This window comes from Fundulus heteroclitus, unplaced genomic scaffold, assembly GCF_011125445.2.
Source record: "Fundulus heteroclitus isolate FHET01 unplaced genomic scaffold, MU-UCD_Fhet_4.1 scaffold_68, whole genome shotgun sequence".
Taxonomy (NCBI): domain Eukaryota; kingdom Metazoa; phylum Chordata; class Actinopteri; order Cyprinodontiformes; family Fundulidae; genus Fundulus; species Fundulus heteroclitus.
In genome coordinates, this window is record NW_023397121.1 from 1800600 (window position 1) to 1806580 (window position 5981).

Genomic DNA, 5981 nt, shown 5'->3' on the forward strand with positions numbered 1-5981 from the left:
AACATCTAAAATATGCTGAAAAACCTGCAGAAACTGCATCACAATGAAGCAAACATGCAGCCTGAAAACTTTAGAGCTGAGCTTTATTTCAGATTTCTGGCTTACAGGCTGAAAATGAAGCAGAGAGAAAAAAGATCAACTTTGCAGTTTCATCAGATTCAGATCAAAACTCCATGGAGCCACTAAATGCAGCTTAGTTTTCATTTGATCCTCATTGGTCCACAGAGACAAACAATATCAGACACTAAATGACAGACATGATCAGATAAACAGGATCAACATCTCTAAGGTCAGAGTTCATCATCAGGATCCAGTCAGAGTCTCTTTAAAGTCAAACTGCTGCAGCTTCAACCTCTGGATCATCAGGACAGCTCAGCTTCTCTCCTCCACTAAGATCATCACCTCCTCCTGCAGAGAGAAGAAGGAGCAACAGAGGAGATCAGTGAGTGTTTCAGCCTCTGGAAGCTGAACATGAACATCTGTTCCTGAAACATCAGCTGACTAAGAAACATGGAGGCTGTCCCTGAACACATCTGGATGAAACTAGTGAGAGAAGGACACATGTCCAGATGTGCTGAGTGGACTTCAGCAGAGCTTGTGCTCTGTAGAAAGACCACATGGTGACTAAATGTAATGATGGGCTGTGAAATCAGTGATTTGCAGGCTGCAGTCAGACTGATCTCAGAGCTGTGACTAAGATGAAACTGATCAGCTGTTTGCTGTTGAAATGAGAGAACAAAGAGTGTGAGATCAGATCTGATGCTCCACAGCTTGATGAATGAGGACCACTGTCTCTAGACATGGTGGAAGGCTGTCAGCTGGAAGACATGAACACAACAACAACAGTCATCTTCACATGGACACAAAGACAGGAAGACAACAAGCTGCTGGCTCCTCTGATTGGCTCATTGTTGTCTTTGTGTCCAATCAGGAAGCCTGTCACCATTCTCCTCCCACTGAGAAGCTGCAGCTTTACTGGAAACACTGGATCTTTGCTTTGGTACCAACTGGGTTCAGAACAGTTCTGCTGACAGCAGCTGGACTCACTCCAACCATTCTACTTACAGAGTTTTCAGTTTGTAGTCTGGACTCTTTACAAGATCCTGCAGCTGCTGAACATCTGACTCCTTCAGGTCGTTGTAGGTCAGGTCCAGTAATGTCAGATGGGACGGGTTTGACTTCAGCGCCGTTACCAGATGTTCACAGCTGATCTTTGACAAACTGCAGCTCCACAATCTGAATAAAGAATGAAAGATGTGAGCTGAAGCCACCAGGATGCAGGTTCTAACAGTCCAACAGAACCAGTTAAAGAACTCTCATTAATATTAATGACAACAAGCTGCTGCTTCAATAAAGACCTGCTGACTTCAGCTCTTCAACAATCAACAATATCAGAACTTTCAACAGTTAAAACTTGTTTAGCAGTTTTTACAGTCCTGGCTCTCATTTAGAAACTTTGTGTGGAATCCGTACTAAAAGTGAACGCCAAGAAAAAGAAAATGGAGTATGGTAAAAATATTCAGATGAATCAAACCATGCTCAGGACACAGCAGCAGCCATTTTCCTTTCTAGATCCCAGCTGTAGCGATACATTTGGTACCAGGTTCTGGCTCAGGTTCTGCCCTCTACACGCCCAGATTCAAGCAGAAACGCTCCGATGCAAAGCACCTCATGAATGTTGATGTGTAGAAAATGTGTCAGCTGATCATTTTTTCATCATGGTGACGTGGCAGCCACGGAGAAAAAGCAAAGAAACGTTTGGAAAAATTTCCCAGAGAGGAGTTTATTAAATGTGGAAATCAGAGGTAAAAGCTCAGATGTTGTCCACATTAAAACAAGTTGTTAAGAAGCTGTTAAAATAAGTTGTTAAAGAAGTAAACCACGCTGTGCTGCCGTGGTGAAATTCCCCTGTGGCTGTGGGTTCAGATCCACATTCAGAGGAGAGAGGTCCCCCCCCCCCCCCCTAAAAAGGTGAGCACTGCCTGGGTGTGAGCAGAAAGCCTCCTTCTCTGCTCTCTAGGGGGTGGAGAGCTGCCTTTCACCTCCTCACAGGGAGGTGGAGCCACTTTCCCCTGTGGGGAACAGCACAATGCATGCTGGGAGTCAGAAGCAAGATATTGGCCAGTCCTCATTATTAAGCGGGTCAGAAAATGGATGGATGGATGTTCAGACATGTTTGTAACAGCAGAAAGCGGAGTCGGACACAGACCGCGTCTCAGCAGAGAGGAAGACCCGCCCGGTAGGATAAAAAAACATTGCTCACTACGGATTGTTTTGGTGTTTTTGTCTTGTTAAAATGGGTGGAGGTGTCGGCAACATTGCAGCGTAAACATAGAAGTACTAGCGCGCGTGAACAGGGGCGTAATGCAGCCGCTGTCTGGTGAACATTATTGTACAGTGATTCCACGAAGAAAACTAAAATGATGCGGCGTGCTGCTGCTGCAGCGCATCCACTCTGCTTCTCCGGCCCGTGTAGCGATCGCCACCTCCCCTCCGCCGCTATTTAAGTAGAACAATGACTAGAGCAGAATTAAGTTGTATTTACCGGAGATGAAGTGTAGACTGCTAATTCTGTCGTGGTATGATGGTTCCCCCAGTCCATTGGGAGTGTCTGCCTGCACTCTTTTCATTGAAATTGGCCAGGAAATCTTTGATCCCTGAAAGCGCGTTTCCTCAATTCTCCATCTGCACGGTCTTCCAGCAGTGCCAATGCATCCAGCCAGCAGCATTACGCACGAGTGTGTTTGACTGTTTGCAGCAATTAAAGTGATTGCTGCTCACCTGGTCACAATAATCTGTGGAACACGTCACCCTGGTGATGATTGGAGAGAGGAATGTGAAGGTAGAAAACCCAGAGAAGATGTTAGCAGACTTTGATTTAAGATTTAAGATGGCTTATGGGCATTTAGATTTATCTGAAATGTCCCAGATGGATTTAAGAGTCACCAGCAGCAGAATGAATAATACTGAGGTTTTAATGCTTCTGATCAAGATGATCTGTGATTAAAGTCTGATATGGAGTGAAAGTGAACGTCTGAGAGGAATCCTCATGCAGGTTGGCTGTAATTCACCACTTCACCATCTGCGTCTCCATTTTCCCCGTCTCCAAAATGAGCGTACGCCTGGGTCAGAGCTGGCATGAGGACCACACATTTTCCCCTAAGTTCATTTTTAGAGATCCTAACTTCTGCTGGAAAGTGGCGTACGCACATTTCAGCTCCATTTAGTGTCAGCAAGCTTTCTAAATGACAGCCCTGCTGACTTCAGCTCTTCACCTCTGTCAGCTCCACCAGCAGCTCCATCAATACAAACTCAGCTTCTGCAGCCAAATGATTCAAGTTTCATAGAAAACAAATAAGTCAGCAGCAATTGTGGAGCAAATATGAACAAATGGAGATTAATGCAGATAAATGAAGTATTTTAATGATTCCACAGCCATAAAAACATGATGTGATGGAGAATATTTCATGTAAACTGACTTTAGGAGCTGAAGCTCCCAGAAGCAGAACCTGCTACTGTGACATGTTGTGTCTGAGTGTTTTAGTCAGTAAAATCCTTGCAGAGCTTCTAAAAGTGCTGAAGCATCAATCAGGGATTATAGATTTGTTCCTGTCACACAGATTCCAGGAGCTGAAATTGACTTTTCTAAACTGGCTTGAATCCCCTCTGAGCCGCTTCACATGAGGGGCATTTCTACACACTGGGGGTCCCAATGCTGTCCGCTTCTGACCTGAGATCAGGGCTCAGACTCAGTTACACAGAGAGACAACATTAAAAACTGGCTCCAAGTCCAGGAACAAACTCAGCAAAGATTTATTACAATACAAGATCTGAACTTTGCTTTTCAGCTCAATTACATCCACTAATTCAATTATTTTAACATCATCCTGTAGAAAATGGAGAAACACTGACCTGATGAAGGTTTAAAGAGATTAAAAACCTTCAAATAAATGAAACATCAGCATTTTAGTTCTTCTCTCTTCCTCTTCCTCAGTTCTGGATAAAAGCTGCAACTCTAAACTGAAATTCAGCTCATTGTTTCATGTTTTCTGCTGATTATTGAATAAATGCTGACAGGAAGTTAGAAAAAGAAAGAAACTTTAAGTGGAACAAAGCAGTGAAGAAGAAAGCAGACTTTACCATGAAGATCCTCAGTGTGGATCAGTAGAATATCAGCCAGATGTCTGCAGTTTAGTGTCAACACAACTTTCACATCACAGATATCAGAACTAAAACATGGAGTCTGACCTCAGTGTCTGTAGTTTGCAGAGGGGAGTCTGGAGGAAACCACAGAGCTCCTTCACTCCACCATCTTTCAGGTCGTTGTTGTCACTCAGGTTCAGTTCTGTCAGATGGGACGGGTTGGACTTCAGGGCAGAGAACAGATGTTTACAGCTGATCTCTGACAAACTGCAGTCCTTCAATCTGAATAAAGAATGAAAGATGTGAGCTGAAGCCACCAGGATGCAGGTTAAAACTGAAACATGAACAAATAAATGATCAAATGTAGAAAATGAATGTCCGTGAATGTAAAAGTGCCAGAAACATGATGAACTGATGTCTGATATGTGATCCAGTAGAACTGATTTAAAGAGTTAAAGCCAGCAGAACCAGAACATGTTATCATGACGTGTGAAGGTCCAGATCAAGGTGTGGTTCTCAGCAGTGGCGGCTGCTGATGAAGATGTTCTGGGCTTAGGGTTGGGGGGGGGGCACTAGAGCTTGGAGATTAGCAGCCAACAATAAACTCTCCTTGAACATAAATCCATCCATGATCACTTGCTGCTGCTGGATATTTAAGTCTGATGGCTCTGGCGTCTGTTTAAAATGCTGCTGTCTTCTAGTCTGGCTCAGGGTTCTGCTAGAACAGTGGTTCTCAGAGCCACAATGTTCTAAACATGGATCATTTAACAGAGTTTCAGCTCACATTGTTCTGGATTCATCTTCAAGCTAAAGCAGCAGCCTTGGCGCTTTATGCCGCTGCTGTGAGCCTGTTGTGGGTGTGGATCAGAAGCTGCTGGTCCCGCAGCAGATGGAGGAGCAAAATGCTGAGTCAGCTTCAGCACCTTTATGTGGAGAGACATGTGGTGTGGCCACTTCTCTGCCACTACCTGGGACAGACACCTTCCTCCCAGCCTGACAGCGTCTGTGAACACTGGGACGTGTGACTCTGGTCTGCTGAGGGCAACTCCCTCTGACACAGTGGGGGGGTTTCCCCAGTGGGCCAGGTGGGCTCCCACTGACGGAGGGACTGCAGTCATCCTCTGCCTCTTCTGGCCACAGGGTCTCTGCGCAGGCGGGTGAAGCATCTCTGCAGGCAGGCGCCTCCTATGAAGCAGAGCCAGCGGAAGCAGCAGGTGGGCCGCTGACGTCATCCCCAGCAGCCGCATGACGGACAGAGCTGTCACTGTGTGGAGGTGTGACCCGGCGGAGCAGCGCTGACAGCGTCTGCTCTGGGCTCTCATGGTGGCCCAGTTTAGCTCCTAGCAGCTGGGACGCAGAACACAACCTTTTAGCACTTTATGGAGAACCCAGTTCTGTCAGCTGTGGAGCCAGAGCTCTGGTCTGCACCGCCGCTTCCTCTCTGGACCGAGCCAGCAAGAGCAGGTGGTCCACATCAAAGAGGATTCTCATCCCTGCAGAGCGCAGCGGCATCTGGAGAACGTGCGTGGAACCAGAGAGGAACCCAACGGCAGGTTGTAGTGAAAGGGAATCCCCTGGAAGGAGAAGCGCAGATACTTCCTGTGTTTGGGGATGATGGAACATGGAAGTAGTCCTTCAGATCTATGGAGGAGAACCAGTGGTTCTGGAGAACGTTCTCCAGCAGCTGTCTGACTGTCGGCATGTGGAACCGTCTCTCTGTGATCAGAACCAGTAAATAAAGGCAATAGAACCCCGTGGAGAACCCTGGAAATGACGTCTTTATCCAGGAGTTCCTGCAGTTCTGACAGGAGAGCAGCGCTCTGCTCTGGAGACGCTAG

The 5981-nt window shown here is 46.3% G+C and overlaps 1 long non-coding RNA gene across 1 annotated transcript; it reads right to left on the minus strand.

Moving 5' to 3' along the window:
- Positions 1-278: 278 nt before the first annotated feature.
- LOC118561619 lies at positions 279-4420 on the minus strand. The gene is made up of 3 exons (XR_004930171.1): positions 4249-4420; positions 1066-1236; positions 279-408 (listed from the first exon to the last, which is right to left on the minus strand). It is a non-coding gene; the product is annotated as an uncharacterized LOC118561619 (long non-coding RNA).
- Positions 4421-5981: the final 1561 nt, after the last annotated feature.